The sequence below is a fragment of the Sapajus apella genome, unplaced genomic scaffold (assembly GCF_009761245.1).
Source record: "Sapajus apella isolate SASKATOON/1434 unplaced genomic scaffold, GSC_monkey_1.0 scaffold84, whole genome shotgun sequence".
Classification (NCBI taxonomy): Eukaryota; Metazoa; Chordata; class Mammalia; order Primates; family Cebidae; genus Sapajus; species Sapajus apella.
The window spans coordinates 2,807,918-2,819,926 of NW_022437024.1; the positions used below are offsets into that span (position 1 = coordinate 2,807,918).

General features: G+C 40.3%; 1 pseudogene; it reads right to left on the minus strand.

Annotated features, from left to right (window-relative positions):
• Nucleotides 1-11,236: 11,236 nt before the first annotated feature.
• Nucleotides 11,237-11,595, minus strand: LOC116533822 (annotated as a pseudogene).
• Nucleotides 11,596-12,009: the final 414 nt, after the last annotated feature.

Consider the following 12,009-nt stretch of genomic DNA (forward strand, 5'->3'; position numbering starts at 1 on the left):
TCTCAGTATTACCATGCCCTATAATTAAGGTCAGTGGGAAACTACAACAGCCCAATCCAGGCAGGACTATAAATGACTCAGACCCTTCAGAAACAAAGGTTTGGGTCACTGCATCGGAAATAAAACCACAACCAGCTGAGGTGCTTGGTAAAGGCAAAGGGAATACAGAATGGGTAGTAGAAGAAGATAGTCATCAATATCAGCCATGACCACGCCAGCTGCAGAAACGAGGACTGTAACTATCATGAGTATTTTCTGTTTCTTTTGTTAAAAACATGTTTGCACTTATATACACATATACTAGAAAATACATTTCCTTTCTCCTTTATCATGTGACATAAGACTTATTGACTTCATATCAGCACCTAAGCATTGTTAACTGTATGTAATAGTATTTGGGTTGGGGATTGGCGCATTTCTGGTTGTACGAAGAATAGTTGTATTATGTTAGGCATAATTATAACCTTATTATTATCTTTATTTGAAGATTATGTATGATCTCAGGAGCTGTGTATGGGTTCAGGTTGATAAGGGGTGGACTTGTGATGGTAAATATTGAGTGTCCACTTGATTGGATTGAAGGATACAAAGTATTGATCCTCGTTGTGTCCGTGAGGGTGTTGAAAACAGAGATTAACGTTTGAATCAGTGGGCTGGGGAAGGCAGAACCCACACTTAATCTGGTGAGCACAATCTAATCCACTACCAGCGAATATAAAGCAGGTAGAAGAACTTAAGAAGGAGAGATTGGCCTAGTCTCCCAGCCTACATCTCTCTCTCCTGGATGCTTCCTGCTCTTAAACATTGGACTCCAAGTTCTTTAGTTTTGGGACTCGGACTGGCTCTCCTTGTTCTTCAGCTTGCAGGCAGCCTGCTGTGGGACCTTGCAATCGTGTAAGTTAATACTTAATAAACTGTCATATATATATATATGTTAATAGGATATATATATATCTCCTATTCATTCTGTCTCTCTTAGAGAAACCTGACTAGTAAACCTTCCAAAGTGAAGCATGGGTAGTTTCATCTGATTCCTCCTACCAGTAAGAAAGAGACATAATGCCTAATGTGCCTTTGTGGATTTTAGAGATAACATATATTATAGTGTCATATAGTACTCTGACCCATTTACTGAGTAACTCAAATGGCTGCTGATTTGGTTGGATCCCAGAGAAAGAGGAATCTCAGCATGAGATCAGGTTGCTCTTCAATCTCTTCTGCCACTTGGGCCATATTAACCCAGCAGATGTAATTATGCTTGCACTATCTTTGGTAGATATGGACACTGTATGGAACTTTTGGTATGCTCCTATGAGATTCCATGGGAAAGCTATGCCATTGTCTGCAGATTACTATTGTCCCTTTGATAAATAGCTTCTGTTCAGTACAGGCTGATAACTTGACCATGGGTCACCAAGTTACTCTGTGACCTAAGCTGGTCACTATGAATTAAATGTTATATGACTTACCAAACCATAAAATTAAGTGTGTCCAGTAGCACTCTATCATTAATCTGGACCAGTCTGAAGAAACTCCTATAGGAAGAAGTAAGTTGTATTACTCTACCCTCACTCCTGCTACATTGCCTCCTCTTTCAACTCACACCATAGGAGTTACCATGGCTAAAGAAGAAAAAAAAATGGGCTTGGTTCTGCATTATATATTTGCATCTCCTGAAATTGGGATGGATGCAGTACTACAGTCTAACCTGGAGTGGATCTGAAGAATATTGGTGAAAGAAAATCCTCTCAGAGGCAGAATATCAAGTGGTACATTTAATTGTCCACTGTACTGTCAGTAAATAGTTGGCAAGAAGTATGAATGTATATTGCTTCATGGTTATTTGCTGACATTTGGCTGGATTGTCTGGGACATGAAAAAAACAGAGTTGGAATATTGATGTCATGATAGTCTGGGATAGAGGTGCATGATTAGACAGGCTTCTCCAAATGAGCACAGAGTAGGAGGTATCTGTCCCTTGTGAATGTCACCAAAAAGCAACCTTAGCAAAAGAGGATCTTTATAATAAGGTAGAAAAGATGGTAAGATAATAAGGTTTATAGATGTCAGACAGTATCTTTCCCCAGGCATTCCTGTCTTTGCCCAGTGGGCTTTTGCACAAAGTAGTCATATGGGCAGGGATGGAGGATATTCATGGACTTAGAAACATGGATTTCCACTGACCAAAACCACAGCAATATTCCTGAGCTACCAAGAGCAGACATGGATAATGAACCCCTGATTTAGCACCATTCCAGGGAGGATAAGCCAATTCTGGTAGTAGGTTGATTACATTAGATCACCTCATTCAAAGGCTAAACTTTGTTCTCATTGGAATAAACGATTACTTTGGAAGTGTACTTGCATTCCCTGCCTGCAGTGTTTCTGCCAAAATTACCACAATCCATGGATTTATTGAATGCCTAAATCATAATATCCCAAAGAATATTGCTTCCAACTAAGGAATTCATTTTATAACAAATGAAGTGTGGTGATATACTTATCCTCATAGAATTTGCTGGTCTTACTGTGTTCCCCTGAACTAACTGTCCTCACACAATGGTAGAATAATATTTTCCTATATACTAAGTTATCTTTCAGAGAAAATAAAATATTTTACTTGTGTTTATTTCATTTCTGATACTCTTCATTTCTTTGTATGGGTCAACGTTTCTGACCTACATAATTTCTCTCCCTGAGGAATTGTTTTAAAATATTCCTTGCAGAGTAATTCTACTGGCAATAAGTTCACTCTGTTTATTTGAGAAAATGTTTATTTTGTCTTCATTTTTAAAGGATACTTTTGCTGAGTATAGAATTCTGAGTTGATGTTTTCTTTCAGCATTTGAAAAATATTACCCTATTTTCTCCTTTTTTGCATGGTTTCTGATGAAGCATTTGTTCTAATTCTAATTCTTGTACCCCTACAGGTAACGTGTCTTTTTCTCCAGTGAACTTCAAGATTTTTGTCTTTGGTTTGTAGGTATTTGAATGTGATAATGCCTAAGTTGCCAGTTTTTGGTATTTCTCCTGATTGGTGTTTTCTGAGCATCTTGGATCTATGATTTAGTGTCTGTCACTAATTTTGGAAAATGTTGAGCCATTATTTACCAAAATATTCATTCTTGTTTCTTTCTTCTCCTTCTGGAATTCTAATTATGCAAATGTTAGTCCATTTGATATTATTTCACATCTTATAAATATTGTGTTCTGTTTTTTCATTCATTCCTTTTTTCTCTTTGTATTTTAGTTTGGGTAATTTCTATAAGTCAATCTTCAAGTTTACTGATTCTTTGCTTATCTGTATTGACTCTTTTTTTGATTTGTTTTGTTTTTTGTTTTTTGAGATGGAGTCTCACTCTTGTCACCCAAGCTGGAGTTCAATGGCAGGATCTGAGCTCACTGCAAACTCTGCCTCCTCCCAGCTCAAGTGATTCTCCTGCATCAGCCTCCCGAGCAGCTGAGATTAGAGGCACACACCACCAGACCCAGCTAATTTTTGTATTTTTATTAGAGACAGGGTTTCACCATGTTGGCCAGGCTGGCCTCAAACTCCTAACCTCACGGGATCCACCCACCTCAGTCTCCCAAATTGCTGGGATTACAGGCATGAGCCACCATGCCCGGCCCTGTATTGACTCTTTTGATGAGCTCATGGAAGACATATTCTCATCTCTATTACTGTTGTTTGTTTGCTTGCTTATTTTGAGACAGAGTTTCACTCTGTCGCCAGGATGGAGTATAGTGACATAATCTCAGCTCACTGCAACCTTTACCTCCTGGATTCAAGCAATTCTCCTGCCCCAGCCACCCGAGGAGCTGGGACTACAGGCATGCAGCACCACACCCAGCTAATTCTTGTATTTTTAGTAGAGACGACATTTCACCATGTCGGCCAGGATGGTCTCAATCTCTTGGCCTTGTGATTTGCCCACCTCAGCCTCCAAAAGTGCTAGGATTACAGGTGCATGAGCCACCATGCCTGGCCATTTTTGTTTTGTTTTGTTTTGTTTTGTTTTTGTTTGAGACATAGTCCTGCTCTGTTGCCCAGGCTGGAGTGCAGTGGTGTGATCTCTGCTCACTGCAACCTCCGCCCCTGGGGTTCTAGCAATTCTCCTACCTCAGCCTCCTGAATAGTTGGGATTATAGGTACCTGCTACCACGTCAGGCTAATTTTTTTGTATTTGTAGTAGAGATGGGGTTTCACCATGTTGGCCAGGCTGGTCTCAAACTCCTAACCTCAGGTGATCTACCCACCTTGGCCTCCCAAAGTGCTGGGATTACAAATGTGAGCCACCATGCCCGACCCTTTTTGAGACTGAGCCTTGCTGTGTTGCCCAGGCTGGAGTGCAGTGGTGCCCTCTCAGCTTACTGCAACCTCTGCCTCCTGAGTTCAAATTGCTTTCATGCCTCAGCTTCCCGAGTAGCTGGAACTACTGGCGTCTGTGATCGTGCCTCACTAGTTTTGTATCTTTAGTAGAGATGGGATTTTGCCCTGTTGGCTAGGCTGGTCTTGAACTCCAGATCTCAGGTGATTAGCCTGCCTTGGCCTTGCAAAGTTCTGGGATTAAGGTGTGAGCTACTGTGTCCGGCCACTTTTAGTTAATTCTTGTATCTCGTGTAAGGTATGAGTTCAACGGCATTCTGTTGCATATGAATATCTAGTCTGAATATCCAGTTTTTCCAATATCATTTGTTGAAAAGATTGTCCTTTCCCCACTGAATCATGTTTGGAATTGTGCCATTGACCATATATACAAAGGTTTACTTCTAGGTTCTATATTCTGTTCCATCAGTCTATCCTTATGCCAGTACTAAATTGTTTTCATTACTGTAACTTTTTAAGTTTTAAAATCAGGGAGTGTGAGTCCTCAAACTTTCTTTTTATTTTTCAAGATTGTTTTGACCATTTAGGGTAACTGGAGATTCCATATAAACTTTAGGGTCTGTTTTTCTATTTCTGCAGATAACTCCATTGGGATTGCCTTGAATCTGTAGATCACCTTGGGTATTGTTGTCATCTTTACAATTTTTTTTTTTAAAAGAGACAGGGTCTTGCTATGTTGGCCAGATTAGTCTTGAATTCTTGGCCTCAAGCAATCCTCCCACGTTGGCCTCCCAAAGTGCTAGGATTACAGGAATGAGCCAACATGCCTGGCCAATCTTACACTATTAAGTCTTCTAAGCCATGAATATGAAGTGATTTTTATTTATATCTTAATTGTCTTATTTCAGCAATGTTTTGTAGTTTTCATTGTACAAGTTTTCTGCCTCCTTGGTTAAACCTATAAGTACCGCATTATTTTCTGTGTCATTATAAATCTCTTCTATTTTAGGTAGAATTTTGATTTTTTTCCCATCATTAAAATGTGCAAGAAATATATTTTCTCCAAATGCATTGAAGTGGATGCTTCAAATGCATTGAAGTGGATGCTCCAAATCCACTTTATTCCATCCTGTAAATTCACATTTGACAAGCATATTACCTATTACTATACCTATATTACTATTTAAAATTCTGAGAAGAACTGTAATGAATGTAGAATCCTGTGCCCACCAATAAGGACTTCAATTCATAATGTCTGGTAGCAAAATATCAAAGTTGACTGAATTTGTCATTGCAGATTTGTAGGTATTCCACACATATTGATGAGCCAGCATTGTTTGCAAGATATAACAAGAAACATGTCATAAAATATTGTATATTTATTCCATTAAACATTTTTGTCTCCATTTCAGCAATGTTGTTAAAAATCAAGGGTTTCTAGTGAAATTATAGCAAAATTAGGCAACTTTCCTATAGATAATTACAGTTATTAGGTAGTTTATTTTTCCCACAACTTTCCATTTTGATTAACTTCATTGCGTTGTAACACTTACAGTTGTCAAAAACATTGTTAAGATATATTTAGTTTAGGCCAGGCATGGTGGCTCACGCCTGTAATCCCAGCACTTTGGGAGGCCAAGGTGGGAGGATCACTTGAGGTTAGGAGTTCGAGACCAGCCTGGCCAACATGGCGAAACCCTATCTTTAAAAAAAAAAAGTAAAATTAAATAAAAAAGAAAAGATATATTTAGTTTTAAAAAAATGAAGACATTTACATATTGTGTTTACACTGCAGTGTGATGCATATTTAAGTTATTCTCTCTAAAAATATTATAAAATATCTTAATTTCATTAATCACTCTCATATTGAGATTTCCCCAATTTCTAAAAACAGTATTTAGATCCATGTAGTATTTCTTACATTCAGTCAAAATTTTCATTTTGTTTTTTGCTATAAAACAACATAAAATGTGGCTCTCTTAATAATTGCCTGTGTGCTTTATTGCATGCAGATGATGTTTTGCAATCAATAATTGACTCTCCATTTAATAAGGAATACAAGAATGTAGTGTTGTATAATTTTAATATGTGTCCCAAAGTTCATGTGCTGGAAACTTAATTTCCAATCCAATTATGTTGAGACGTGGGAACTTTAAGAGGTAATTAGGTCATGAGAGTTCTGCATTCATGAAGTGTGATGCTATTATATCAGGAGTGGGTTGGTTATTGAGGGAATGAGTTCCTGATAAAAGGATAAGCTTGATCTCTTTCTCTTTCTCTCTCTCTCCGTCTCTCTCTCCCTGCCTGCATGTGCTTTCTTGTGCTCTGGCTTTCACCATTGGACGATATAGCCAGAATGCCCTCAACAGATGAGGACCCCTTGACCTTAGACATCCCAGCCTTCAAAACTGTGAGAAATAACTCTCTGTTCTTTATAAATTCCTTAGTCTTGGGCCTCCTGTTATTGCATCCCAAACTGACTAAAAGAGAAAATTGGTACTAGAAGTAGGGTAGTTGTTATAATAAATACCCAAAAATGTTGAAGTGACTTTCAAACTAATGGGTAGAGGCTAGAAAGAGCTTAGATTTCCATGAATAGAGTTTTAAAGGCAATTCTAGTGAGGGCTTAGAAGAAGCTGAGCTGATGGAAGATCCTAAATCTTAGGAATTAGTTAGATGGTTGTGATCAGAATATTAGTAAAAATATGGACAGTAAATGCCATTCTGACAATATCTTAGATGGAATGAAGAAGAAAGTACTCAAACCTGGAGTAACTGCCATTCTTGTTGTATTAGTCTGTTCTTATGCTGCTATAAGAACCGCCCAAGAATGGGTAATTTATACAGGAAAAAGGTTTTACTGACTCACAGTTCTACATGGCTGGGGAAGCCTCAGGAAACTTACAATCATGGTAGAAGGGAAAGCAAACATGTCCTTCTTCACATGGTGGCAGCAAGAAGTATGAGTGAAGGGAGGGGGAAGTTTTTTATAAATCCATCGGATCTCATCAGAACTCACTATCACAAGAACAGCATGAGGGTAAAGTCCCCCATGATTCAATTACCTTTCATCAGGTTCCTCCCACAATATGTGGGGATTATGGAAAACACAATTCAAGATGAAATTTGGGTGGGGACATAGTCAAACCATATCATTCTGCCCCTGGCCCTTCCAAATCTCATGTCCTCACATTTCAAAACACAATCATGCCCATCCAACATCCTTTGGGGTCTGGAGGATGATGGTCCTTTTCTCACAGCTCCACTAGGCAGTGCCCAGTGGGGACTCTGTGTGTGGGTGCCAATCCCACATTTACCTTCTGCATTACCCTAACAGAAGTTCTCCATGAGGGCTCCACCCCTGCATCAGACTTCTGCCTGGACATCCAAGCATTGCCATATATCCTCTGAAATCTAGGCAGAGGTTTCCAAACCCTTTTTTTTTTTTTTTTTTTTTTTGAGATGGAGTTTAGCTCTTGTCACCCAGGCTGGAGTGCAATGCATGATCTTGTCTTAATGCAACCTCTACTTCCTGGCTTCAAGGGATTCTCTTGCCTCAGCCTCACAAATAGCTGTGATTACAGTTGCTGCCATGACTCCTGGCTAATTTTTATATTTTTAGGAGAGACGGGGTTTCAGCATGTTGGCCAGGCTGGCCTCAAGCTCCTGACCACAGGTGATCCACCTGCCCAAACCTCAATTATTGACTTCTATGAACCCTCAGGCCCAACACCAACCATATGTAAGCCAACAAAGCTTGGGGCATGCACCCTCTGAAGTAATGACCTGAGCTGTAACTTGGCCCCTTTTAGCCACAGCTGGAGCTGAAGCAGCTGGAGATCACAAAACCATGTCCTGAGGCTACATAGAGCAGTGTGGTCCTGGGCCCAGCCCATGAAACCATAGAAGGTTTTCCGTTCTATGCCTCCAGGCCTGTGATGGGAGGGGCTGCCTCAAAAGTCTCTGACATACCCTTGAGACATTTTCCCCATTGTCCTGGTGATTAACATTCGGCTTCTCATTACTTACGAAAATTTCTGCTGCTGCCTTGAATTTCTCCCCAGAAAATGGGTTTTTTTTTCTAGCTCATCTTTAGGTTATAAATATTCCAAACTTTTATGTTCTGCTTCCTCTCTTTTTTTGAGATGGAGTTTCGCTCTTGTTGCCCAGGCTGAAGTACAATGATGTGATCTCGGCTCACTGCAACCTCCGCCTCCAAAAGTTCAAGGGATTCTCTTGCCTCAGCCTCCCAAGTAGCTGGGATTATAGGTGCATGCCACCATGCCCAGCAAATTTTTGTATTTTTAATACAGATGGGATTTCACCATGTTGGTCAGGCTGATCTCAAACTCCTTACCTCAGGTGATTCACCTGCGTTTGGGATTACCGGCATAAGCTACTGTGCCCAGCCATTCTGTGTCTTCTTGAATGCTTTCCCAAGTAGAAATTTCTTCCACCAGATAACCTAAATTATCTTTCTCTCTCATTTTTTTTTTAAAGACAGAGTCTTGCTCTGTTGCCCAGGCTGGAGTGCAGTGGCACAATCTTGGCCCACTGCAACCTCCACCTCCCAGGTTCAAGTGATTCTTCAGCTTCAGCCTCCTGAGTAGCTGGGACAACAGGCATGTGCCACCACACCTGGCTAATTTTTTGTATTTTTTGTAGAGATGGGGTTTCACTGTGTTAGCCAGGATGGTCTCGATCTCCTGACCTCATGATCTGCCCGCCTTGATCTCCCAAAATGCTGGGATTACAGGCATAAGCCATCGTGCCTGGCCAATCATCTCTCTCAAGCTCAAAGTTCCACAGATCTCTGGGGCAGAGGCAAAATGCCACCAGTCTTTTTGCTAAAGCATATGAAGAATCACCTTTAATCCAGTTGCCAACAAGGTACTTGTCTCCATCTGAGACCACCTCAGCCTGGACTTCATTGTCTATATCACTATGGTCAAAGTCATTACACAAGTCTCTAGGAAATTTCAAACTTTCCCACATTTTCCTGTCTTCCTCTGAGCCCTCTAAACAGTTTCCACTTTTGCCTGTCACCCAGTTCCAACATTGCTTCCACATTGTCAGGTATCATTACAGCAGCACCCCACTCACTGCAGTACTAATTTACTGTATTAGTCCATTTTCATATTGCTATAAACAATAGCTCCAGACTGGGTAATTTATAAAAGAAAGAGGTTTAATTGACTCACAGTTCCACATGCCTGGGGAGGCCACAGAAAACATTACTTGATGTGTGTGTGTGTATATATATATATGGAGAGAGAGAGAGAGAGAGAGAGAGAGAGAGAGAGAGAAAGAGAGAAAACATTACGTTTAATGGCAAAAACCCTAATTACTTTTGCACCAACCTAATACAATCATGGTGGAACTGGAGGCAAACATTCCCTTCTTCACATGACAGCACCAGCAACAAGTATGAGCAAAGAGGGGGAAAAGCCCATTATAAAACCATTAGATCTCATGAGAACTCACTATCATGAGGGAAACCAACCCCATGATTAAATTACCTCCCACTGGCTCCCTCCCATGACACATGGGAATTATCGGGACTATAATACAAGATGAGATTTGGGTGGCAACACAGCCAAACCATGTCACTTGTTACACAATTGTAAAAATCTTGGTAGAATGTCTGTCCTAGGACTTTGTGGAAAGCAAAACTTAAGAGCACTGATCTAGGATATCTGGCACAAGAAATATCTAAGCAGCAAGGTATTTAAGGCGCCTCATGGCTTATTTTGGCCACTTTAAAGAAAATAAGAGAGAAATGATTTGAGAGAAATTATACAAAATGTATAATTAAAAGAAAAGCAGCATGGAAAGATTTGGAAAATTCAACCTGTCCATGTATAGAATAAAGAAGCATATTTAGGAGCGAAGAATAAGGGTGTGGCCAAGCAATCGTTTGGTTAAGAGATTAATATGGATAGAAGAAAGCCAGATTCTATTTATCAAGGCACTGGAAAAATGATCCCAGAGGCATTTTAGAGATCTTTGAGGGAACCTAAAATCTTGAGTGCAAGGTTTCCAAAGAGACACCTGAGGGAACTCAGCATTCATTGTCCTGTGCTACCTTGAGACTCTGTTTCTTGAACTCTGATGCAGTGCCCTTCATCTATCCCAGCCATGCCTCAAGTGAGGTCAGGTGGCTGGAACCACTGCTCCAAAAGGTACAAGCCATAAACTTTGGTAGTGTCCATGGGGTGCTAATTCTGCAGGAATACAGAATGCAAGAGCTATGGGGCCACAGTAGCCTTCACCTAGATTTCAAAGAATGTTGTAGAAATCCTGGGGGCCCATGCAATTACTTGTCTCAGAGGACAGAGTAATTGTAAACAGCCCCCACTAGAGTAATACTTTGTGGAACAAGAATGGGACAGCCCTCAAAGTCACAGAGTTGTAGAGCCACCAGTATGCAACTCCTTCTTTCCCAGCCTAAGAAAATTGCAGGCAGGAGATTTCAACCTGTAAGAACTGCTGGTTGAACTAAGCCCAGCAAAGCCATAGGGGCAGAGCTGCCTACATCCCTGGAGGCCCAGCCCCATGTCCCCTAGTGCGCCCAGGATATGGGGCATGGAGGCAAAGATTATTCTCCAGCTTTAAGACTTAATGTTGTTTTCCCTATTAGATTTTGTACTTACCTGGGAGCTGTTACCCTTTTCTTTATGACTATTTCTCCCTTTTGGAAGGAGAATGTCTATCTTATGCCTGTCCCACCATTGTATTTTAGAAGCATGTTACTTGTTAATTTCACAGGCTCACAGCTGGAAAGGAATTTGCTGCAGAATGAATTGTGCCTTGAGTCTCACTCATATGAGTCAGATGAGACTCTGGACTTTAAAAATTATTATTTAAAAAAACAAGCTCTGGCAAGTTTTATAAAAGAAAAATTTTGCCTCATTTACTTTCACCAATCTGTTCTGCCATGCTTCTAATGATATCAGAATCACCTGGATCAGTGTATACTCTGCAGAATTTTCTGCACATGGTGTCCAATTCAATATTATTGCCACTGTAGTGATGGACACCAGTTTTGGCCAACATGGCTCAGTACCCTATTTTGGATTTCCTCAAAGTGGGGTAGTTGCTGCTGAGGATGACCAATTTCACTCTGCCCTGTCTGATCACCTTCAGAGTGTGCTTGTACCCCAGCACATACTTTCCACTTTTCATAATGAGTTGGAGCCTAGAGTTTATTGACTCCAGTGACTTTTTCATCTTCTTTAGAGCCACCATCTTTCTGCCTTAGGTGTGGGATGGCCCCCAACCAAGAGCAGCTGCAGGGCTAGGTGTGGTGTCTCACACCTAAAAAGTTGAGATTGGGCCACTGCACTCCAGCCTGGGTGACAGAGGAAGACTCTATTGCAAGACAAAAACAAAAACAACACGAAAACAAAAACTGTAAAGAATAAAAGTGGACTCTCTCAAGCACTAACCACATAAAATCTGTGAAAAGGATATTATACAATTTTTATTTAATGGAAAATTAATCACTAATCAAAGCAAGAAAATGAGAAATAATAACTCCCTCAAATCTTCAACAAAACAAGTCAATTGAAATCCCTGTGTCTTAGTCCATTTTGTGCTGCTATAACAGGATACCTGGCAGGCAGTAATTTATAAAGAACAGATTTATTTCTTGCAGATCTGAAGGCCGCGAAGTCTAAGGT